Consider the following 25,653-nt stretch of genomic DNA (forward strand, 5'->3'; position numbering starts at 1 on the left):
CAGCAGGCTGCCTCCACCTCCCATGTGCATCCTGGGGACACACCTAGGCATAGTGGCAGAGCATAGAGGGCTCAGCAGATTGAGGGTTACTGAGAGGGCATGGGGAGGAGGGGGCACCATAGGTAGCAAGGGACAGTTAGGGTCACTATTGTACACCGTTAAGACATGTTACAGCCGAGACATGTGAAATCTCTGCCACGTTATTCCGCACCGCGGGCCAGCCTGTGCCCCACACTCACCGTTGCCCTCCGTCTCCCCAGGCCCCAGCATTGTAGTCCTTGATATTGGCCCCCCACATGCAGTGTGAGTGGACTGTCAGGAGAAAGACAGGAGTCAAGACTATGGCATAGGCTGAGGAGCACCAGAGATATCTCACAGCGGGTTAGCATCACCCTTAGCAACTCAACCGAACAAATTCATAAAGTTTGGGCTCACAAATTCTTTTATTAAGATTGGACTCCTAAATATTAATTTGCTTTGTATAATCATCAAGATCATCACAACTTGTACATAAGACTATTTGTCTACCTATTTCACGCAAGCGAAAAAACCTTAGAGACTAAATGTATTCACATTTGACGGACTAACTCATTGATTTTATGTAATGCATTTGCAAACTGCATTCATTGTGTTGTTCAATTTTCTTTACAACATACAGAAAATATGTAACATGAAAAAAAGGGGGATGTAGTGATATCTATATGTGCATGTACACAAGGGGTTAATGTGTAATCAGTAGCACCATATGATCACTAGAGGGACCGACCAACAGGGGTATAAAAGGCAGCCACATTGGGTCTCTGTGGCTCTCTTGGGTGCACTGTGACCAGGCAATAGCTGAGTAGTTCAGATGGTTAGTGGAGTTGCGTATAGTTACTGTAGTTAGATCTTGTTAACCTTATCACTAGTATCAACGTTAAAGTAAAGAACTCATGCAATTATTGTTATAGTTACTCAATAAACCTTTTGTTACGACTGGATCAGTTTGAGTCTTCATCGAGATTCAGAAGACCTCTTTATCAGCCAAGGATTGAGTAGCACAAGTTACCAACCACACAGGTAACAAAACAACCTCCACTTCCTGAATGTGATTTGCTTCTTCTGCTCGCAAGAATTTGGTGTTCCTCTTTCTGTTTGACGACTTTTTGTGTCTGCATCTGTGCACTGATCACCTTCATCCTCCATCTCCTCTCTCCTCTCTTTGCAGCTCACCTTTGTCTGTAGCTCTCTTCTTCGCTTTCTTACGGGCAGCACGGTAGCACAAGTGGAAAGCACTGTGGATTCACAGGGTCCCAGGTTCGATTCCCGGCTTGGGTCACTGTCTGTGCAGAGTCTGCACCTTCTCCCCGTGTCTGCGTGGGTTTCCTCCGGGTGCTCTGGTTTCCTCCCACAGTCCAAAGACGTGCAAATTAGGTGCATTGGCCAAGCTAAATTGCCCCATGTGTCCAAAAAAGGTTAGATGGTGTTATTGGGTTACGGAGATAGGGTGGAAGTGAGGACTTAAGTGGGTCGGTGCATACTTGATGGGCCAAATGGCCTCCTTCTGCACTGTATGTTCTATGTTCCTATGTTTCTATGTTACCTGCCTTGTATATTGACCCCGCTGACAGTGCCGACACAGGCCCATCACCATGTAGTGATGTTATACTGACCCTAGGAGAGTGGAACAGGGAGATTGGGAGGGGGGAGGTGGTGAATGGGTGGGTGGGGCAATGGTTGGGGGGTTGGAGAAGCGGACTAGGAGGGGGGTGGTATGTGGAAAGAGTGTAGGGGGAAAGTAAGATGATGAACAAAGCCACATCCTATGAGAAGCAGGTGAGGATGAGGCCCTCCCTAGCCCTCCAGGTACCCTGGACCCTCGCCGCCACTGCTGCCTGTCTTCCGTCCTCAGCTGCTTTCATTGGCACTCACCCGGCTCATCCACCAGCCCCTCCTGGTCAGGCTCCACCTTGTCCTCCTCCACAGATGAGGCTGCATGTTCCTCCTCCTCCACCTCCAGCACGTTGCCCACTGCTGTGCCAGGTTGTGGAAGGCACAGTAGACCACCACAAAGTGGGTAACCCTCCCAGGGTTGCACTGCAGTGCTCCACCAGAACGGTCGTGACATTGCAACCACGTTTTTCAGCAGTCCGATGCAGTGTCAATGACAGCCCTGGTGCCCACATGGGCCTTGTTTTACCAGATCTCTGCATCAGCCTCTGTACTGGCGTCATTAGCCAGGACCTCAGGGGGTACCCCTTATTCCCCAAGAGCCAACCGGTCATCCTGAGGTGTCCTCAAAAATCCCAGCATTCTCTGGCCTCCCCAGGATGTAGTTGTCGTGCACACTCCCTGGGAAGCACGCAGACGTGTGAATCACCTTGAAGTGGTGGCTACACACGAGTTGCACATTCAGGGAGTGGAACCCCTTCCTGATAAAGAAGGGCGCTCCCTCATGTCCCAGTGCACGCAAGGCGACATGCGTGCCATTAATTATCCTCTGGACCTGGGGCATCCCGACGATGGAGAAGAATCCTGATGCCTGGACAAATTGATGGGCTTGGTCCAGGTCAGCTGCCCGGGCATACAGAGCATCTGTGATTTCACGGATGCACTTATGGGCTGTAGGTTGTGAAATGCTGCACAAGTCCCCGTTCAAGCCCTGGAATGAACCAGTGACAGAAAGGCTCAGGGCCGCGGTGACCTTCACAGCCACTGGGAGGGGGTATCCCCCTCCTCCAGGGGTGCCAAATCCGCAAGGACAGGGCACGGATGCTGCACCCTCCTCTTGTTGAGGCAAAGCCTCCTGCGGCACATGATAGCCAACATCTCCTCAAATGACCAACGGTGCCTGTACTCCTTGGGCCATCACTGGTCCCACCCTCTGGGTCCCTCTTCGGCCTGATGAGCGGCTGGGTCTGCAGGGTCTTCAACAACCCCCTGCACACGGGATGATTTCAGAGCCTGTGTCAACATTGCTATCTTCCCCGGTGCCTGGCCGTCTGGAATGCCACCAGCACTGCAAGGTCTGCTGCTGCCATGCCATCCATATTGTGATATCTGTAAGGAATTGGGGATGGTGAGAGACCGACAATCAGTTGTGGCTTCCACTCTGCGACACTCAAAGCCCCTGAGCCTCCCCACCCTTACGTGTCCTGCCTTATCTCAGAGTGCCATCCACTGAGCCTGTTGTGCTGGGGATCCACCCTGCATTCGCACCACGGCTACAGCAAGAGCCCTTGGGTACTAGACCCTTGGACCGGGGGCAGGTTCCTCCTCGATCCACCCACCCACACTCTGGACATGGGGATATCCCCAGTGCTGAGGCCCAGCTCATGGGTGTTTAATTGTTGGTTGCAGCCTCTGTGGTGTTGACGCCTGCAGTGTTCAGGCAAAATGTCCAGATCTCACAGTCTGATCGGGATGCCAGGCAGTAACACTCGCCTACGACATGATACGTCTACTCACGGGAATCTGCTTGAGATCTGTGAAGTGCTCGTGTAACTAACATTGTCTATTCCGTATTACCGATAACCTTCAGCTGTGCAGCCAGAGGCCACCACGGTCAGTGGGAGTTAAAGTGACCTGCACCATATTATCGTAGACAGGGCTTTGTCCTGTGGATGTTCCATGGGACGGACAGGCAGCAGCTGACGTTGCCCTTGATATGGGTATACACTATCCGGGGGGGAGGCACGTTGGATCCACTGGTGCTGAGCCCCTCACCTCCCAGCCAGGTACGACATCCCACTGATGAAGGTTGTCTTACCCCCCCAACTGAGCCCCCCCCCCCCTGAGGCTCTGCCCCTGCCCCCCCCCCCCCGAGCACTGAGGCAGCAGCCCCGCTGCCCCCGTGCTGATTGCCCGATTTCGAAGATGGCTACTCACCTCCTCCAATCCCCACAGCAACCGTTGTGCTAGCTTCACATTTTTGAATAAATGTGCTAAAGGGTGCCTGCAAGACCACTCGCTGGGGAGCAGGTTAGATAACGGGAGGCTGTTAGATAGGGGTCCGTCCCGTTAATGATATGGAGATTGGCCTTCATTGGTGATTATTGGTCTCTCGCCACATCTCGGCGGGATCCGGATCTCGCCAACGGGAGCGGGCCAGTTAGATCGGAAACCGGTCGGCACGCGGCACGGATCCCATTTCAGCCTCTCCTGCGAATTAACCGGTTTGCTTGAATCCGCGCCGGGCGCAACATGCCCAATGTATATTCTGTTGTTAAAGTACTGCAGAAAAGTCATTTGTCATGTTATGAGTGAATAAATACAGTGTTGAGCATCTGGCCAGATCCAATGCTAAGTATACTTAATGCATGGATCACCTCACCAAATGAGTAGACATCTCCATCCCATGAAACTGTGGATGCTCAGCCTTTAAGCATATTGAAAACAGAGATCAATAGATCCATTAAAGGATTACAGATAAAAGTAGGTAACTGATTTCCTTCATACATCCCAGTTAATTTGAAAAGTTCTGTCCTCTTAAAGTCTCACTTCAGAATGTTTTGTGGACACTCTGGAAAGTCTCGACGGACCCTAAACGTCAGGTTGAACATCGGTATGTCAGACACAGTTCTGGACAAGATTGAATAAACTCATTGCCTGGATACTTGGCTACATTGTACTTACCCCATCACAGTGTAAGATGAATAAAAATCTTTTGTGTGGAAGTATAAAAATGCCTATCGTGAATCTCCCACCATTGTTTTGCCACCTCCTCAAAGAAATCAAACATTTACAGTTGAAAAGGTCTCAGGGTAGATTTTTGTTGCACAGAGGCGCGTATTGCTTGAACTCTACCAATGAAAAAGTTCTTCCATGAGAAATGACTGAACTGCATGAAGCAAGCTTATAAGAAAGAAAACTTGAACTTAGTAGTGTCATGATATGCAGACATGCGCATAATGAGATACAGACAGGCAGCTAATGAACACAGAGAACAGGACATAACCAATCAGCAGGCAGAACACTTGAGGGTGGTTTCCCACTATAAAAGGCACGAGGCACTCACACTCCGCCTTTTCCCACTGGGGACATCTACAGAGTGAGTCAGGGTGTATATATCACACAACACCTCCAGCACATCGCTAAGAGCTAGTCTGGTTCAGTCAGACAGAGTAATCACACTTAGGTTAGCAGAGAGTCGAACTCATAGAGAACTGTGCTAACTGTGTGACAGGTTCAATAAATCAAATTCAACTAACTTCAAGGTCTGGAGTATCTTTCAGTTAAAGCTGCATCCAGTTGCAGCCCGTGTTATCTCAGTGTGCTTAACATGACAAGTAGTGTTTGAACACAAAGACTGTTTACTCTTCATTTGGTCTCCATATTTACTTCCATCTCTGTGTTCTAATTCCTTGTTATACTTTGATATGTAAAAACAGCACAGATCTCTTCTGACATATGCATACACTTGAGTTTTTACATTTCTGCAAAGTTGACCACAAACCAGATGATTTCAAGAAATACCAAGGAAGGAAGCAAGTCAAAAGCCTGCCTGTTTCTAGTGTGGTTCATACTTTTGATAAAAGTTACACTGAGAATATTATTCCACATGCAGATACATTTAGCAGGACATTCCCCATAACATTTAGCAGAAATTGTTGTTTTTTCCGTCATTGTTCATTTTTATGTTGAGATTATTAAAATTTTGTAAAGTAATATATATTGTACTTATTATATTAAAATTAATGTGTTTTTTTGATAATGGAGTGTCCTACATTGCAAATCCATGATTCCCAAGCCCTCAGAAGCATTCTTGAACATAAATGATGTGGCGTTTGTAGAGCTGTTTGTCATAATATACACCAGTATATCATGGTGCAGATACACACACACTGATGGACACACAGCAAGACCAATCAACACACACAACACCGCAGCCAATCACCAGTTAGAGCACACTCACTATATAGACAGAGGGCATCAGAGTTCCCGCTCATTCGGGATGCAGCCTCTCAGAAGGACAGAGCTTACAGCTTACAGCACAGATCTTCACCATGTGCTGAGTTCATAGACTGGTTAGGACAGGCATAGGTCTTTTGTTTAATCTAACATCGTGTTAACCCACAGTGAAAGTATGTTCAACAGTTTCTAGCTTAATAAAATAGTGTTGTACTATTTTAAATGTTGGTGGCCTGTCTGTGTTCCACGGAACCAGAGCACCCAACACATCATGGTACCAGTAGTTGAGGGATGTTAGAACTTCTTAGACCTACCTGCCAGTGATCTGCCGTCCACCAGCATACAGCCATCCTGCAAAATGGACAGCGTCCGCCCGCCGCCACCGCTCCGCATCACCGGTAACCTAGGGGCCAACTGGAAGATATTCAAACAATACTTCCAGCTCTACCTTGAAGCCACAGACCGGAAAGCTGTCTCAGACACCAGGAAGATCGCTCTCTTCCTATCCACGGCCGAGGAACATGCCATCCACATTTTCAATTCTCTCACCTTTGCTGATGGTGAAGATAAATCAAAATTCAAGACTGTCCTCCTTAAGTTTGACAGTCACTGAAACATCGAGGTGAATGAAAGTTTTGAGCGCTGTGTATTCCAACAGCGTTTGCAGGGTAAGGATGAACTTTTCCAGTCCTTTGTCACCCACCTCCGCATCCTTGCACAGTCCTGTAATTACGGGCCCACCTCCGACTCCATGATACACGACCAGATCGTTTTTGGCTTTCAGTCGGACTCCCTACGCCAGCAGCTCCTCAAGGTAAAGCAGCTCACCCTAGCGATTGCCATCGAGACCGGCATGCTACATGAGTACGCCACTAGTCGGTATTCCCACATCCAATCAGCTGAAACGGCGCGGCAAGGTCCCCATGAAGCAGAACGGGTCCAAGCAATCGAGCGACTCCAGGGCCTCAGCCTGGATGAGGGCGGCCATGTTGCCTGCTTTTCGCGGACTCCCGCGCTTGTGCGCACCGAAAGAGGGGATGTCGACGTCGACGGTGCGGTGGCGCAGCGAACGCAAAGACTTCCATCCCTTTGAAATCGTGGGCTCCTCGAAAGCCTCCCTGCTTGGCGCGCAGGCATGCAAGCTGTTGAACCTAGTTCAGAGAGTTCACTCACTCTCTCCTGCTGACGCATCTGCCTTTCAGGACTCTGAATTCAGGGTGCAGCTTGACGCCATTATCAACCAGTACCACGACGTCTTCAAGGGCATGGGCACGCTCCCGTACACCTACAAGATTTTATTAAAACCGAATGCCACGCCTGTGGTGCACGCACCTCGCAGGGTCCCTGCACCCCTTAAGGACCGCATCAAGCAGCAGCTGCACAACCTCCAAAGTGATTTCCAAAGTCACGGAACCGACCGACTGGGTCAGTTCCATGGTATGTGTAAAAAAGCCTTCCGGCAAATTGAGAATGTGCATTGATCCCAAGGATCTAAATCGCAATATTAAGAGAAAGCACTATCTAATTCCCAAGCGCGAAGAGCTCACATGTGAGATGGCTCGCGCCAAGCTCTTTACCAAACTCGACACCTCAAAAGGATTCTGGCAAATCCAGCTCAATAAATCCAGCAGAAAACTCTGCACATTTAACACCCCCTTTGGAAGATATTGTTACAACAGGATGCCGTTTGGGATCATCTCGGCATCAGAAGTGTTCCATAGATTTATGGAACAAATGATGGAAGGTATTGAAGGTGTTCGCGTCTATGTCGATGACATTATCATTTGGTCCACCACCCCGCAGGAGCATGTTAGTGGCCTCCAACGCGTATTCAGATGTATACATGAGCATGGCCTCCGCCTCAACAGGGCCAAATGCTCTTTTGGTCAGACAGAATGTAAGTTCCTCGGGGACCACATCTCCCAATTGGGTGTGCAGCCGGATGCGGACAAGGTAGCTGCCATCACAGCTATGAAAACACCAGAGGACACGAAGGCGGTCCTCCAATTTCTGGGCATGGTCAATTTTTTAGGGAATTTCATCCCTAACCTCGCCTCTCATACCACGGCTCTCAGGAACCTGGACAGGAAGACGACAGACTTCCAATGGCTCCCTGCCCACGAGCACGAATGGAGAGAACTCAAGGCAAAACTGACCATGGCCCCGGTCTTAGCTTTCTTTGATCCAGCAAAAGAGACCAAAATTTTGACCGATGCCAGTCAATCCGGCATTGGGGCAGTGCTCCTGCAACGTAATGAGGCCCCGTTGCATATGCGTCACATGCGATGACCCCCACGGAGCAGCGCTACGCGCAGATAGAAAAGGAGTGCCTGGGCTTTCTGACCGGTGATGTTAGGTTTCACGATTATGTCTACAGACTTCCTCAATTCACTGTCGAGACCGACCATCGCCCGCTGGTCAATATAATACAGAAAGACTTGAACGACATGACGCCTCGCCTCCAGCGTATTCTTCTCAAGCTCCGGCAATACGACTTCCGGCTGGTATACACCCCAGGCAAGGACCTCATCATTGCTGACGCTCTCTCCAGGGCAGTCAACACTCCATGGGACCCAGCGGGATTTGTCTGCCAGGTTAACGCCCATGTGGCATTCGCGGCCTCCAATCTACCTGCCTCGGATGAACGCCTCGTCCAAATTTGCCGCGAGACAGCGGCTGACCCCTTGCTACAGCGTGTCATGCACCACCTAACGGACGGGTGGTTCAAGGGCCAATGCCCTCAATTCTATAATGTCAGAGATGGTCTGGCGGAAGTAGACAGGGTTCTTCTACTGGTGGTTCGCTCTGCCCCACTGTCCACTGGCCTGTGGCCAGCCCAGTTACTCATGGGTCGCACCCCGAGGACGACGGTGCCGTCCATCTTTGTCCCAGACCTCGACCACGTTCCGGCCCTTAGCCGGATGCAGCTGTCTCGTGCACAGCACAAGGCGGCTCATGACTCCTGTGCAGCTGATCTCCCTGCTCTGGCTCCAGATGACAATGTCCGCGTCCATCTTCCGGATGGTGGCTGGTCTGCAACCGCTGTTGTCCTTCGACAGGTGGCCTCCCGCTCGTTCCTGGTTCATCTACCGGATGGCTCTATTCTGCGCCGCAATTGACGCGCCCTTTGTCTCGTTCCACGCTCGCCACGTGATCCTCCACTGTCGCCTCGCCCTCCTGCTGACCCTGCCACGGACTATACAGAGCTCCCTGTCACTCTGCCTCCCCCCTGACTTTGACGCAGTCCAGCCCGCTCCTGAACCGGCGGCTCTCGACCCACCCTTGAGGCGGTCAACCAGAATTCGTCGCCCACCTCCGAGACTAAATTTATGAACTTTACGAATTTATGGACTCTCTGAATTGGTTCGTTGCTTTGTTTTGTTGTTTCCCTGGTTTGTATATAGTGTTGATCTTGTTACTCTTGTTGCATACTGCTTCTCTGCACCAGGCACCTTCCCATGTAAATAGCTTAGTTCTCATGTACATAGTCCTGTAAATATGTCTTCGCACCCCACACGTAGTTAGGAACATTCTCACTACACATTATTTATTGCCACACACTTACATTTTTTATAAAAGGGGGGATTTCATAATATACACCAGTATATCATGGTGCAGATACACACACACTGATGGACACACAGCAAGACCAATCAACACACACAACACCGCAGCCAATCACAAGTTAGAGCACACTCGCTATATAGACAGAGGGCATCAGAGTTCCCGCTCATCCGGGATGCAGCCTCTTAGAAGGACAGAGCTTACAGCTTACAGCACAGATCTTCACCAGGTGCTGAGTGCATAGACTGGTTAGGACAGGCATAGGTCTTTAGTTTAATCTAACATCGTGTTAACCCACAGTGAAAGTATGTTCAACAGTTTCTAGCTTAATAAAATAGTGTTGTACTATTTTAAGTGTTGGTGGCCTGTATGTGTTCCACGGATCCAGAGCACCCAACACATCACTGTTGGCAGCAAAAAATAACTTTGTGGCAACATTCTGTTAGGTTCTGAAAACATAAAGAGGAGCATATGTAAGCAATTTAGCTCCTCGAACCTCCATGCCTTGAAAGTGGCGTCAATGCATTCTACTCCGCACATACAGAAAACGCCATTGTCATATCATTAACGGGCCTGACCCGGTATTCTCGGTGGCCTTCATGATGCTCCGCCTCTGCCAGAAGGAATTACCGATGTGGGTTTTACTTGTGATTTTAAAAATCTGGACACAGAGGCCGTGGCTGCTGAGGGAGGGAGAGGAGGTAGGACATGTAGAGGTGCAACCATCTGCCGCTGCTGGCTGGCAAGACGTCTGCCAGGGCCAGGGGTTGGGGAGTAGCGGGAGGTGACGGAGGGTTACCAGGGAGTGGGTTGTGGGGTTCTATCCCTCCAGGCAATGGACTTCAGAATCCAACTAGGAATGGTGGCCTTCATCCTCACCACTGTAGCCCTGGGGAATGCATTGAGGTTGAACGAGCAGGAGCTGCTCGGGCAGGTCCAAGCAGCGGCAAAGACGACCCCAGAGGAACAGGAGCCAGCTGGTGATAATGGAGAGCTGGCCGCCGAGGGGGTTAGTGGGAAGGAGGCACCACATCAGGTCTCGTGTGTATTGGCAGCCCATGTAATTTGAGGACCTGCCACACAGGGCATGTCGTCGAAGACTTCGGCTGAGTAGGAGGACAGTGCAACACATCTGCTGGATCATGGTGTACCTATAACCGTGGGGATATGGGGGATATGCTCCAGTGGCCACCAAGGTGATGGTCTCCTTGAACCTTTACGCTATAGGGTCCTTTCAGGTGCCGAGTGGGGACCTATCTGGGACTGGGCAGGTCTCGCTGCACAGGTGCAACAGTGCCATCACGGAGGCCCTATATGCCCTGTTGGCACAATACATGAGCCTCAAAATGGACCAAGCCCATCGGGATGCCCCACGTACAAGGAGTGATCAATGGGATGCATGAAACCCTATGAACATCGGCCCATGACATAAACTGAAAGGGATTCCACTCGACAAACGTGCAGCTGGTGTGACCACGAGCTGCAACCAATACCCAGGCAGTGTGCATGACGCCTCCATCCTGGCACACTCGACAGTACTTGACTCCTTCGGGGTGCTCCCATGCGTGAGGTTTTGGCTCTTAAATGATTGGGGTTATACGCTGCAGTTGTGGCTGATGATGCCTATCCAGAATCCACAGACTGACACGGAGGCCCACTACAACACTGTCCTTGCAGCAGCCAGGGGTGTGATCGAGCGGTGCTTCAGCATCCTGATGTTGCGGTTCAGGTGCCTGGGCCACTCTGGCGGGGCTCTCCAGCAGCAGCAGGGTGACTTACTGGAGGAGGGGGATAAGCGCCAGGCCTTGTCCGACGAGGAGGATGCAGAGAATGGCCAGGATGGGCAGGGCATGGGACCTGGGCAGGCACTGGAGACTGTACAACCTGTGCGGCAGGGCAAGTGCGCAAGGCATGCTCTAATCGCCTTCATGTTCACCGACTAGGCTCACCGCCCGCCCCCCCTCTGGCTAACCACCCTGCCCCATGGCCACTCGTTCTATACTACCCCGTACCACAAACCCCTTGGGATCCCTGCTTCGGGTGCGGCCCCATGGTTGGCAGTAACAGTGGGTGTGGTCCATTGGTCCATGGTATGGAGGATGACGAAGACACGCTCTGTGATGAGCTCTCCTCTTCATTTGACAACATCAGAAGACTGGAGGATAGCAAATGTTGTCCCCTTGTTCAAGAAGGGGAGTAGAGACAACCCCGGTAACTATAGACCAGTGAGCCTTACTTCTGTTGTGGGCAAAGTCTTGGAAAGGTTTATAAGAGATAGGATGTACAATCATCTGGAAAGGAATAATTTAATTAGAGATAGTCAACACGGTTTCGTGAAGGGTAGGTCGTGAGAAGGTGACCAAACAGGTGGACGAGGGTAAAGCAGTTGATGTGGTGTATGTGGATTTCAGTAAAGCGTTTGATAAGGTTCCCCACGGTAGGCTATTGCAGAAAATACAGAGGCATGGGATTCAGGGTGATTTAGCAGTTTGGATCAGAAATTGGTTAGCTGGAAGAACGCAAAGGGTGGTGGTTGATGGGAAATGTTCAGCCTGGAGTCCAGTTACTAGTGGTGTACCACAAGGATCTGTTTTGGGGCCACTGCTGTTTGTCATTTTTATAAATGACCTGGAGGATGGCGTAGCAGGATGGGTGAGTAAATTTGCCGATGACACTAAAGTCGGTGGAATTGTGGACAGTGCGGAAGGATGTAACACGTTACAGAGGGACATAAATAAGCTGCAGAGCTGGGCTGAGAAGTGGCAAATGGAGTTTAATGCAAAAAAATGTGAGGTAATTCATTTTGGAAGGAATAACAGGAAGACAGAGTACTGGGCAAATGGTAAGATTCTTGGTAGTGTGGATGAGCAGAGAGATCTTGGTGTCCATGTACATAGATCCCTGAAAGTTGCCACCCAGGTTGAGAGGGTTGTTAAGAAGGCATACGGTGTGTTAACTTTTATTGGTAGAGGGATTGAGTTTCAGAGCCATGAGGTCATGTTGCAGCTGTACAAAACTCTGATGCGGCCGCATTTGGAGTATTGCGTGCAGTTCTGGTCGCCGCATTATAGGAAGGATGTGGAAGCATTGGAAAGGGTGCAGAGGAGATTTACCAGGATGTTGCCTGGTCTGGAGGGAAGATCTTATGAGGGAAGGCTGAGGGACTTGAGGTTATTTTCTTTAGAAAGAAGAAGGTTAAGAGATGACTTAATTGAGGCATACAAGATGATCAGAGGGTTAGATAGGGTGGACAGTGAGAGCCTTTTTCCGCGGATGGTGATGTCGAGCACAAGGGGACATAGCTTTAAATTGAGGGGTGATAGATATAGGACAGATGTCAGAGGTAGGTTCTTTACTCAGAGAGTAGTAAGGGTGTGGAATGCACTGCCTGTAACAGTAGTGGACTCGCCAACATTAAGGGCATTTAAATGGTCATTGGATCAACATATGGACATAGACGAAGAATGAGGGGAGATCTAATTGAGGTATACAAGATGCTCAAAAGTATGGATAAAGTAGACGTGGAGCTGATGCTTCCTCTTGTGGGGCATTCTAACTGAGAGGTTATAATCTTAGAATAGAATGCAGGTGGTAGAGTTAGTGAGCGCCGCAGGCAATGCTGCCCGCACCGGCCAGCAGTGCCGGAAGAAATTCCAGGACCTCTTCAGGGCGGCCGGGATGAGTAGGCAGCACTGTGCCCACTGGCACTAACCCAACCCCCTCCACACACCTGTAACCTGCCTACTGCCCCTGAGCGAGGAAGTGAGACCCCACCGAGCTGTGCTTCCCCATGACACATGTGTCGATACCCCACCCTCACCCCCACACCACCCGCACCCTACACCACCCTCATCCCACACCACCCTCACCTTCCCAAGCCGGGAATCGAACCTGGGACCCTGACGATGTGAAGCGACAGCGCTAACCACTGCGCTGCCATACCGCCAGGGGATTTGGCGAGCAGCCAGCACCTGCAGGCGCAGGTGGAGGAGACCAACCCTGTGCAGGGGCAGGAGGTGATGTCAACCATGCGTGCCACCCAGGCCATCACCGCACGGGTGGCATTTGCAGTGAAGGCATTGGGGGTGACAGTTTAGGCCATGGATACCCAAGCATGTCCAAGGTCAGGGGCATTCTGTGCAGGCGCTGGTCATGGTCCAGGACTGGGCTGCTGCCTCACAGGCAGCCATGTGCCAGAACCACGTGGACATTGCAGTGGCGCTTTTCAGCATGGCCCACTCACAGCAGGCCATGCTTGGGTATGACGGTGGCATTGCCCAGGTGCTTGTCGATGTAGCATACACTCAGAGGAAGGTGGCCCAGTCCCAGAAGGTGATGACACAGTCACAGCCTGATGTGGCGCAGTCCCAGGTGGAGATGTAGCCATGTAAAATGGCTAACTCCCAATTAGAATGGCCAAACCCCAATTTAAAATGGTGAATGGAAGAGGCTGATGGGAAAATCAGCCAACAGGACTCAAACAGACAGCTTCAGGTAAAACAGTGTATTCGCCTCTGGGGAAGCCAGACAGAATCGATACCTGCAGCCATCAACACAACGACACACCAGCCATCTGCATAGTAAGTAGCAATTCTGGGAACAATATGCTACAAATTAGAAACACAAAGCCAACCCAGACTTTTCGGCACCAGCAGGAGTTTACACAAAGAGAGGTGAATGACCACCCCTCGATCAAGGAATCGCTCCAGCATTGGAGAATATCGAACCAAGTGATTGGGACCAAGTCCAATCACTTGGAACCAGGTACAAGGTCCGCCCCGAGAGGGGGGAAGCCCCTGGGGACTATATGAATAGGGGCCAAGTTCAAATCGACCCTCAAATCGGCCAAGTTCTCCTCTCCGCACCCTTCGAGACCCTTCTGCTGACCCTCTGCAACAACCGCGGGAAATAGTAAGTCTTACTCCAATGCTTGCTATGAGATAGGCACTCCTGACTATCGACCTGTACCAGCTTTGAATCCCGCAGGCTCAGAACCCATACGAAAGGCCATTTGTTTCCCTGACCTGGTGGGCCATTTCCAAAGTTAAGTATTGGCCTGTTAGTTGTAGGAAGTAGCTTAGAAGTAGAATTAATGTATAAGTATTGATTGCTGTATATAATAAATGTGCGTTGATTTAACTCTTATAAGCGGTGTGTTGGATTATTGATCATTACTCGGACTTGAACCACGTGGCGGTATCAGAAAGATACCTGGCGACTCAAGAGCAAAGGTGACAGAATAAGAGCAATTAAACTAAGGCTAAAATGAGCAACATTTTGGCGACATCCTGACGGGACCCGATCTAGAAGAGGAAAACCACTCCGGGAGAACCCAAGAAATTTGAATTAGAATCCCAATTGGAAACAGAAAACCACAAGTGTTCAAGCAGTTCTGATCAATACTCATAATTCGGAAGTGTGTGTATGCATGCGTAACTAACAGGGCTATGAGGTAAAACTGATAGATTTTGTTGCGTCAAAACTGTCGGAAGTCTGTATTTTCGGAAAGTAGCGAAAGGCATACCCGCATTTACAACACCGCCTTAGCCCCCTGTTCCAAATTTAGAAGAAGCAGTCGGATAGGAAAGATGGCCATGCAGGCAATGCAGCGCCTCATGAACCCTGAGGAATTTGCGGTCGCAGCGACCAGCAGCAGTAGAGTGGGACAGTGTCCCATTTGGGAGGAGGAAATCCGGAAATATCTCAAGGGCAAAGGATGGCCCCTGTGGAATGATTTCTGCGATAATGAGGAATCAGGTGCCGGAAGTATAGGACATACTTGGTGGGAGAACCTGAGCGAGGTACACAAAAAGAGCTTGGGAAAAGCTCGCAAGCTGATGGCAATCGTGTCCTGTTTGGCACAATTGCGAGGCACAGAGGAGATCGTCAAGACACTCTGCAAAGAAGTTGAGGGCATACATCGGATGAGTAAAGTCGATGTGAGCGAAGTTGAGAAAGAGAATTTAGAATTAAGGAGGAAATTGGCAGCAAAGGATGGAGAGGTGGCTGACGCCAAACGAGGTCACCAGTCTTGTCTGGCGCATTTAAGCAGTTTCCAGTCGCAGTATGAAAAGGCCTATCAGGACACGCAACGTGCAGTCCTGGTAAGAGAAGAAACAGAAAAACAGGTAGAAGCGTTACAAAGACAGTGTAGCGATCTAAAAGCAGCATTAAGAGCACTCCATGCTGCCACCACAGAACAAAGACAGAGCACCATTGTTCATGCAAAGTGCCGGAAGCAGATTGCAGAGCTGCAATCACTGCTTTCTGTTCAGAAAGGTTTTCAGGACACCTTTGGGGAAAAGTTAGACCAGGAAGACGGCCCTGATTGGGAAGACTTACACGAAACAGCGCAGAGATATGTTCAGGGAACATGTGTGCAGGGAAAGCCCCAAAAGAGAAAATCTGAGCACCCCACAGCGTTCGCTGGACGCCTGTGGATTCACTTCGCAGCGGTCTTTGGAGATGTAGACCGTGCCCATTTGTCCCCAGACAACATGGCCAAATGGACCCGCACCCTTATCTCCCATGCCACAGAAACAGGACAGAAAGCCTGTACGAGTTATGATCCCTCAGAGGAGGCCCATAATGAGAAGTGGGTAGTGAAAAGATTGTCCCGCATTTGGGAGCAATCTGTTCAGAGCAAACCCACCGTTAAGAATAATGAGGAAAAGCAAGCCGCCGCAGATATGCAGGCAGTAAAAACAACACATCACAACCCCGCCTGGGTAAATGAGGGAAAGAACAGCCCCCCACCCTAATCACTAGAGTGTTACAACGGCGGACAGTTGGGACATTTCGCAAAAGAGTGCAATGCCCCTAGAAAGCCACAGAGAGCCCAACAGACGGACAACCTGAGTAAGAAAACGACAGAGCCCATCCATAGCATTAGCGCCCGTTCGGATCAGACGGACTTGACCGGAACGGACTGACGGTGTACGGGCTCCCCCAGTTGGGTCTGCGACACCCTTTGGGATAGGTCAGGACGACCCGTAGTTGCAGCGAAAATTCGGGGACAGCCTATCGAATTTCTCTGGGACACAGGAGGGTCCCGCACCACCATAAATTCCTCCACCTTATTTCAAAAAGACACGTGGCCTACTACAGCCACTATCACCCTCAGCGGCTTTACAGGCCACTCACATCAGGGACACATCACAGCCCCTGTACCCATTCAAATCAGAACCATCATCACCAAACACCCCGTAGTTTTAGTTGACCTGCCCCACACAGCAGAACACCTTCTAGGAATTGATTTCATGAATTCCCACCACCTATCATTCGATCCAGTCAACCAGTGTGTCTGGAAGATGGCGAAATCCGCAAGAGCCCCCGCAACGCTCGACATAGGCGAATATATGAACAAAATTAGCGCCGTAGGCGAATTTTGGTTCAACCCGACCACGCTTAGCACGGACAAGCAGGTTAGGGCAGTCCTGCAAAAGTACAGGGCAGCATTCGCGACCCACAAGCACGACTGTGGATGGATGACTGGCTCCGTACAAGTAACAGGACCCGACCCTAGACCCCAGAAACAGTACGGATTTCCCCTAGAGGCAGAGGGAGAAATCTCAAAAGTAATAGAGAGCTTATTAGAGCAGGGCGTACTTAGATCAGTAGCCTCCATTAATAATGCCCCGATTTGGCCAGTGAGAAAGCCCGATGGATCATGGCGACTGGCCATCGATTATCGGGAACTCAACAAAGTCACCCCCGCAGCGGCCCCCACCGTAGCAACAAGTCCCGAGACCATGCTCAAACAGGTACTCAATTCCCGCTACTTCACGGTTTTGGACATCAGTAATGGATTCTGGTCCATTCCATTGGCAAAGGCGTGCCAGTACAAATTTGCCTTCACCTTTGAAGCATAGCAGTACACGTGGACATGCCTGCCACAAGGCTTCCTGCCACAACTCCCCCTCCATTTTCCATCAACAGCTGGCAAATGGACTAGCGAAATTCTCTCGCCCCAAATGTCTGGTACAGTATGTAGACGACCTACTACTGCAGACAGACACCAAGGAAGAGCAGATTGAGCTTCTGTCCGAACTCCTGGAACTGTTACATTCAATTGGTTGTAAAGTCAGCCCCAAAAAGGCCCAGATTTTGGAAGAAAAAGTGGTATATTTGGGAACAATTATCACGCACGGTAAACACGAGATCGAGCATAAAAGAATTGACTCAATTGCTAAATTGCCCCTTCCCCAGAACGTTTCAGCCCTCCGGTCGTTTTTAGGACTGGTTGGCTACTGCCGAAACCACATTGACGGAAGGCAGCGTCCCTCTCAGACCTCCTAAAGAAGGGAGCCTCCTGGGAATGGCTTCCGCAGCATACGGATGCTGTGGACTCTTTAAAACAGGCACCCATAGCAGCCCCCGCACTACAAGTTCCAGACCCGCTTTCCCCTTACGCCATAGAGGTAGCGACCACAGACCGCACCCTTTCAGCCGTGCTCCTCCAGGAATGGCACGACCAGTTAAGGCCCGTAGCTTACGCCTCCCTACTTTTAGATGCTGTGGAGCAGGGATTTTCAGCCTGTGAGAGGCACCTGCTCGCAGTTTTCTGGGCAGTCCAGTACTTTTCGTATATTACCGGACTGAACCCCATCACAATTCTGACCGAACACACCCCCACCCAACTTTTACTGGACGGACGACTCAAGGACGGTACAGTAAGCCAAATAAGAGCAGCCAGATGGACCCTTCTCTTGTAAGGACGGGACATCACTGTGAAACGGACAAAGACACACACCTACTTAGCCGACAATTTACAGTACCCCGGAACCCCCATGAATGTGAGATTATCTCTCCACACCATAATACAGGCCCCTTTATCGCTAAAACACCCCCCAGAAAGATAGGACATTCAACTCAGAGCCCCCCACACACGGACACATGTGAGCCCATTAAGATTTATGTGGATGGATCTTCCACAGTCTTGGATGGGAAGCGCATAACAGGTTGTGGGATCTATGTCGAGGACGTGCAGGGACACGCCCTTGAGGAAATAGCGTTGAAACTACCCGGACACTTAGGCGCGAAGGCAGCAGAGCTTGCGGCCATTGCATATATAGTTGAGCACCCAGTTTCCTTCCCCAGCCCAGCAGACATATACTCGGACAGCCTCTATTTCTGTAACAGCCTCACGGAATTTCTGCCCCTGTGGGAAGCAAGAGGATTTGTTTCCGCAGATGGGAAACCCCTCCCCTCAGCCCCATTGCTCCGCCATATTTTAGAGAAAGGCCAGAACAGGACTTTTGGCATCATCAAAGTCCGCAGCCACCATCGTTCCACTCTCCCTGGAAATGTAAAAGACGACGCACTGGCTAAGGCAGGTTCCAGACATGGGTATTTTTGGAAACCCCCCAAAAGCGCGCCAGTGAGTTCAGTTCAGGTCACACAGACTAGAATCGAGGATCTAGTAGAGGCCCAGAAGCAGGATACCAATCTCAAGGAGATTGTAAAGGGAAAGTATCCCGCCTCCTACGAGAGGTTCAGAAATACACATGACGGTGTGGTGTTAAAGGACACCCTTTATGTGGTTCATGAACAGGACAGGAACCAATTGATTTGTTTGTTCCATGACGGTCATGGACATCAGGGAATCGATCCCACTACAGCCCATCTCAAACAGCTTTGTTGGTGGCCAAATTTAAAGGAAGATGTAAGCCATTACATTGAAAATTGCCTTATCTGTGCGCAGAATAACCCCGACAGATATGCCAAAAAGGCCCAACTCAGCCACACCCGACCAGTTAATGGCCCCTGGACTAACCTCCAGATTGATTTTATAGGCCCATTGCCCCCTTGCAGGAATGGCTATAAATATATACTTGTGGTCATAGACTCATTTACAAAATGGGTGGAAAGCATTTCCAGCCCGCACAAACACTATTTCTACATCCACAGGTCACGCCCCACACACTCTTATGACCGGACGCCCCATGAAAGGCACAGAATACTTGTTAGGTTTGGACCTGACCAGCCCCGAAGTAACGGCCCTCACACACGAGAAAGCCGTGGAGCAATTAGATGCAAATGTTAAAACGGCTCAGTTAGCAGCCGCAGTAAAATTGGGCACCAAAAAGAAACAGAGCAAGGCTTGTTTCGACAAGACAGTGCACGCAACGGAGTACGATATCGGACAGCAAGTGATGCTGTCTGTATATAACCCCAGCACATTCCTGTCACCTAAATACTCGGGTCCGTATTCCATTGCGGACAAAGTAAGCCCATCCGTTTACAAAATAAAGTACCCCAATGGTAAGACTGCGTGATTTCATAGAAACCAGCTGAAGGTTTATGGAACACAGTCGAATCACGCACACCACGTCATGCTTGACGCAGCACACCACACCCCGCCCACAGCCAACGTAACCCTACCAACCCCCACCACGTCCAGCCCAGCCACGGACTTGGCCTCGACTCCACCCCTGAAATATACACTCCGCCCTGGAATGCCCACAGACTGCAGCAGCAGAGACAGCGACTGTGACTCGGACAATAGCCACAGCACGCCTCCCTACTATCCCCATGCAACCGGACCCACATCCAGCGACTCCAACTACGATCCAAGTGATCCCTTCCTGATCACTTTTCTGAACAAACCCCACCACCGACCACCGAACAACACTGACGACCCCGATTTTGTCCCCACCCAACTAGACACCAATTATTGGCACCGTGACAACTCATACCAACTCGTCCGCAACGACGAGAGCAACCCCAACTCACACCATGCAGCCCTTTCAGCCGAATCCACTCCAGATTTTGGCACCCGGGAGAAGAGGACGACCTTGGGTCTGACTCCCAAGCCGCCAACCCCTTTGCGACCCTGTTCGCAACCGAGAACTGAGGTGTCCAGATGATGTTTTAAAAGGAACCGCTTGGGAGAAGTGTTGTCCTTTCTGATGGAACCTGCAGAATGTTTTATGTTGTTTGTAAGTTTGTTCAATGTTGTATGTCCGACAGGAGAATTTTTCCACACGCTTGTTCAGCGGAACTAGCTTATCTGCAGAGACTGGTCAAAAGACCACAAGCCTGTTCAGAGGAACTAGCTTTTCAGCTGATACTTGTTCGGGTATCAGACGCCCGCTCGTAACTGCCCTTCTGGTTCGAAGGATAGAACCACTACGGCAGCCCCACCACGCTGACTACATTTTTGCCCGTTCTTGTCGGTTGCTCAGGCAGTTGAGAAACGGCTTGAGACCCGCCCTGCCTGGGGATGCCCCCGCTGGTCAATCACGCTTGGGTAGGGGAGATACGGCATTGGTAGCCGTCCTACCCGGGGACTCCATCCAAATCTTACCCGTTGCGGCCCATACGCACCTCATTTTGACATTTTTCATTTCAAAAAGTTTTGTTGTTTAGGGAACCTTTAGGTTGCCCGCCATCTGCTATTTACATCCTGGAACATTTGGATGGTAAATCAGCACTGGTCCGTCATTGGGAAGTGTGCTGTGTCCTAAAAATGTGTTATTTTGAAGAAAAAAAAATGAGGGAGTCACACATAGTGACCAATTATAAAGGGAATAATTGGCACCAAAGGACAGACACACTAGCATACCAGATATTAAACAAAGATAGTTACAGATAGTATGCTTGTTTCTACAGAACTCCAGAAGCTCCAAGACCGGAGAAAATAAAGAGAAGAGAAGAAAGAGAAGGAAAGAGAACAGCCATGAGGACTTCCTTCATCGTGATCAACATACTGTTTATGGACATTTGGTTGCGCGTGAACGCGAACCCCATGACTTCAAACACCCCAGCCGTTAATGTTTCACTGCCCCGCAGTACCCAGAGCCCAGTCTCCAGCGACACTACATCTTCCTGGTGTGCCAGGTTCATAACCTGGTACTCCCTGGCCTATGTGATCGAAACACTATTAGCGTCGGCGATACTCTGCTGTGTAGTGTAGACTATGCGCCTACGTAAATGTAGAAGGAGAGCCTACCGCGCTCGAACCCGGTATATAGGATCAGATCCCCTATGTTCGGCTATGACCAGACCCCCGCGATCTATTCTAAAATAATAAAGTGCATTCACTTGCGTTTATTGTTGTTGTAAATAAAGAGATGTAAAAAACTTTTTCACAAGCAAAAATTGTATGATCCTGAGCTTGACTGCCAAGCCAGGAAAGATTGTATGAAATGCTGTGATTTTGTTGTATGCTTGAGGAAGGTAGGATAATGGAATGTTTAGCGAGTGTAGTATACTAAGGATAAGTTAGAGGTTCCAAGTTTGTTGTTTTGTAATGCATGGGACCAAGTCCAATCACTTGGAACCAGATACAAGGTCCGCCCCGAGAGGCAGGAAGCCCCTGGGGACTATAAGAATAGGGGCCAAGTTCAAAACGACCCTTCTTCTCCTCTCCGCACCCTTCGAGACCCTTCTGCTGACCCTCTGCAACAGCCGTGAGAAATAGTAAGTCTTACTCCAATGCTCGCTACGAGATAGGCACTCCTGACTATCGACCTGTACCAGCTTTGAATCCCGCAGGCTCAGAACCCATACGAAAGGCCATTTGTTTCCCTGACCTGGTGGGTCATTTCCAAAGTTAAGTATTGGCCTGTTAGTTGTAGGAAGTAGCTTAGAAGTAGAATTAATGTATAAGTATTGATTGCTGTATATAATAAATGTGCGTTGATTTAACTCTTACTAAGCGGTGTGTTGGATTATTGATCATTACTCGGACTTGAACCACGTGGCGGCATCAGAAAGATACCTGGCGACTCAAGAGCAAAGGTGACAGAATAAGAGCAATTAAACTAAGGCTAAAACGAGCAACAGAGATGGTCCCCTCCCTGTGCTCCATGGCTATGAGCATGCAGACCGTGGTCAAGACCAGAGCAGGCCTCCAGGACTGGCAAGGCCAAGTGGTGGGGAGGCTCAGGGGATAGCTCCGCTCGCAACCCCTATCCCATGGAGTAGCCCAGGGGCCATCGGGCACCGCAGGCAGGAGGAGGTGATGCCAGTGCCGGTGACTCCTGCAGGAGAGGTACAGGGGAGGTGCCTGAACACCGCAGCACCTCGGACTCCCCCCTCCGGTCCCTGCTGCATCAGAAGGGCAGGAGTCACAGCAGACACCTCCACTCTTGACGTACCATCTGAGGAACAACCTAGGCATAGTGTTAGGGCCCGTAAGGCCAGAAGGTTTGACACCAGTTGAGTTGGCACAGTTTGGTTATAGGGGCTAGGGCAATGACTGCATATATTTGTTCACAATAAACACCTGTACCACTGTTACAACCTGTCCTGATGCTCTGACTGATGGGTGTGAGGGGTGGGCTGGTCAGTGGGCATGGTTTGGTGCAGGCCATTTGGGTGGGTGTTGCCCTGGGTGGTCCATCGGTGGGTGGCGGCAAGTTGGGCGAGGATTTTGGGGCTGCGGGGGGCGGTGTGGCGAGGGAATGGGGTGCGGGCATGGGGGCACACATATGGCCGGTGTCACTGTGCAGAACCAGGGGCCAAGGTGGGTGGTCAGTGGGTGCACAGCAAGATGACCGTGGTAATAGCGGTCCGTGCCTGGACACTGCCCTGGTCCCATGGGGGGGGGGGGGGGGGGGGGGGTCACTCCGGCTACTCAGCCTGTTTCTCCCGCCCCCCACCCACCCACCCCGTTCCCCTCCGCCCCTGGCCCTGGCAGGCACACACCCCCCCACCCCTAACTAGCACGGTCAGTGTTAGGGCCGGCAGCCTGCAGTTGCTCCTCTCTGTGTCCAACCTCCCCTCTCTCTCAGCAGCCACCACGCCAGGTTCACGATACTTAAAAGCACAGGTGGATCCCGCCATCGGGAACTCGGCCCACCGGGGGCGGAGAATCGTGGGTGGGCCCACGAATGATATGCAAACGATGTTTAAACTACACGCGCTGTGCGTCACATTGACGCTGTTTTCGAGGTGATGGAGAATCATGATTTGGCGTCAAATCAGCACCTGCTGCGATTTTAGCGTCGGAAGCTATTTTCCGGCCAATCACATTTCCCGATTTGGGGGTCGGCCGATGAAGAATCCCGCCCATGGACGATGTTTGAACATAGCCAGTGGTATTGAATGGAATTGATTGTGAGTGTACATTTGTGGCTGAAGTGGCAAATTGTAACATTTGAGTCAGGTGAAACTTTGGCTTGACCCATCGCAGGTGCTGCAGCCATTTACTGTTAGCTTAACATCCTGAAAAGGAAAGTGATGTATTGTTAATGTAAAAATAAAGAGTTCAAGGAGTAAGAACATGATTCAATTCCATAGAAGAGCATGTAGTGTGTGGTTTACTTTTAATTATTCTTTTCTTGCTGGTAAGGTCATTGTTTCCTTCCCATTCTTAGTGGCCCTTGAGAAGGTGGATTTGAGCTACCTTTTTGAACTACTCCAGTCCGTATGGCGAATGCATACTCACAGTGCTGGTGTAGAGGGAATTCCAGCATTTTGACCCAGCCAATGATGTATCTCCAAGTCAGGGTGATTAACTCCTTCAGAGCAATATGGTAAGTTTGGAAGTACTTGGATCCTGAACTCAGACAATTTCTGATTTCTTTATGGTCAGTCAAAAAAAACAGTTCTGCTGCTGAAAATAACTTGATGAGATAAAATCTTTATTATTATACCAATGCAACACCAACGCGCACTTCGGTCACAAGATAGTCTAGTTCAAATATTTCACAGTAGTTGCTTGGGGATATGTACTAATTTGTGACTCGGGCATACACTTGCGAACAAATAGCCCCAAGCTGCATCACTGAACAAGAACTATAAATTGCCTTCAAGCAGTTGGATGCTAGGAAATGCAGCTATTTGGACCAAGGTATTAAACATGTCCTTTATGCTTGCTTTTAAGATCCTGTTACAAATACCGAGCGGAGGAAATCTTCCCTTATCGTGTTCAGTGATACAAATATTATGCAGGTACAATGGAGTAGCCTCAGTAGAAAGTGATATGAACAGCTCAAACACTGCCAACATTTTATTATTTATGATTTTAATTAGATTGGACACATTCTCAAAGCAGACTAGTTTTTAATTAAAATGTCGCTCATCCCAATCTGGATTCCCTATTCCTCTGTGGTTTCACATTTCTCCTACCATCGACTGATAAGTATGAACTACCATTTTTTATCAGCACAAAACGCTTGTCTACAGCACGGTTAGCATAGTGGTTAGCACAGTAGCATAATGGTTAGCACAGCTCCAGGATCCCAGGTTCGATTCCCGGCTTGGGTCACTGTCTGTGCGGAGTCTGCACGTTCTCCCGTATCTGAGTGGGTTTCCTCCGGGTGCTCCGGTTTCCTCCCTCAGTCCAAAGATGTGCGAGTTAGGTGGATCGGCCATGATAAATTGCCCTTAGTGTCCAAAGAATGTTAAGTGGGGATTACTGGGCTACGGGAATAGGGTAGATACGTGGGCTTCAGTAGGGTGCTCTTTGTAAGGGCGGGTGCAGACACGATGGGCCGAATGGCCTCTTTCTGCACTGTAAATTCCATGATTCTTTGAACTGACAGAACAATTGATTCTAGAGAAACAAATAAGCCATCAACCATCCCACACTCACTGTCGCTAATTATTTTAACACATATATTCCAAGGTAATCAGCCAGAAAGCGCTGATAAACATCACAAATGTGTATGGATGAAGCAAAGAAGCAAATGTGTCAAGGAACATGTGCGAGATTCTCCGACCCCCCGCCGGGTCGGAGAATCGCCGGGGGCTGGCGTGAATCCCGCCCCCGCCGGTTGCCGAAGTCTCCGGCACCAGAGATTTGGCGGGGACGGGAATCGCGCCGCGCCGGTTGGCGGGCCCCCCCGCTCGATTCTCCGGCCCGGATGAGCCGAAGTCCCGCCGCTAAAATGCCTGTCCCGCCGGCGTAAATTAAACCACCTACCTTACCGGCGGGACAAGGCGGCGCGGGCGGGCTCCGGGGTCCTGGGGGGGGCGCGGGGCGATCTGGCCCCGGGAGGTGCCCCCACAGTGGCCTGGCCCGCGATCGGGGCCCACCGATCCGCGGGCGGGCCTGTGCCGTGGGGGGCACTCTTTCCCTTCCACCTCCGCCACGGTCTCCACCATGGCGGAGGCAGAAGAGACTCCCTCCACTGCGCATGCGTGGGAAGCTGTCAGCGGCCGCTGATGCTCCCGCGCATGCGCCGCCCGGAGATGTCATTTCCGCGCCAGCTGGCGGGGCACCAAAGGCCTTTTCCGCCAGCTGGCGGG

At 50.4% G+C, this 25,653-nt stretch overlaps 1 protein-coding gene across 1 annotated transcript in view; it reads left to right on the forward strand.

Annotated features, from left to right (window-relative positions):
• Window positions 1–22,110, forward strand: part of LOC140429518 (beta-1,3-galactosyl-O-glycosyl-glycoprotein beta-1,6-N-acetylglucosaminyltransferase-like) — a 168,924-nt gene extending 146,814 nt beyond the window's left edge. Inside the window, exon 2 of the transcript XR_011949107.1 lies at window positions 21,067–22,110. The gene's annotated coding sequence lies outside the window, so the exon portion shown is untranslated. The remainder of the gene's footprint in view (window positions 1–21,066) is intronic.
• The last annotated feature ends 3,543 nt before the right edge of the window (window positions 22,111–25,653 follow it).

This window comes from Scyliorhinus torazame, chromosome 9 (genome assembly GCF_047496885.1).
Source record: "Scyliorhinus torazame isolate Kashiwa2021f chromosome 9, sScyTor2.1, whole genome shotgun sequence".
NCBI lineage: Eukaryota > Metazoa > Chordata > Chondrichthyes > Carcharhiniformes > Scyliorhinidae > Scyliorhinus > Scyliorhinus torazame.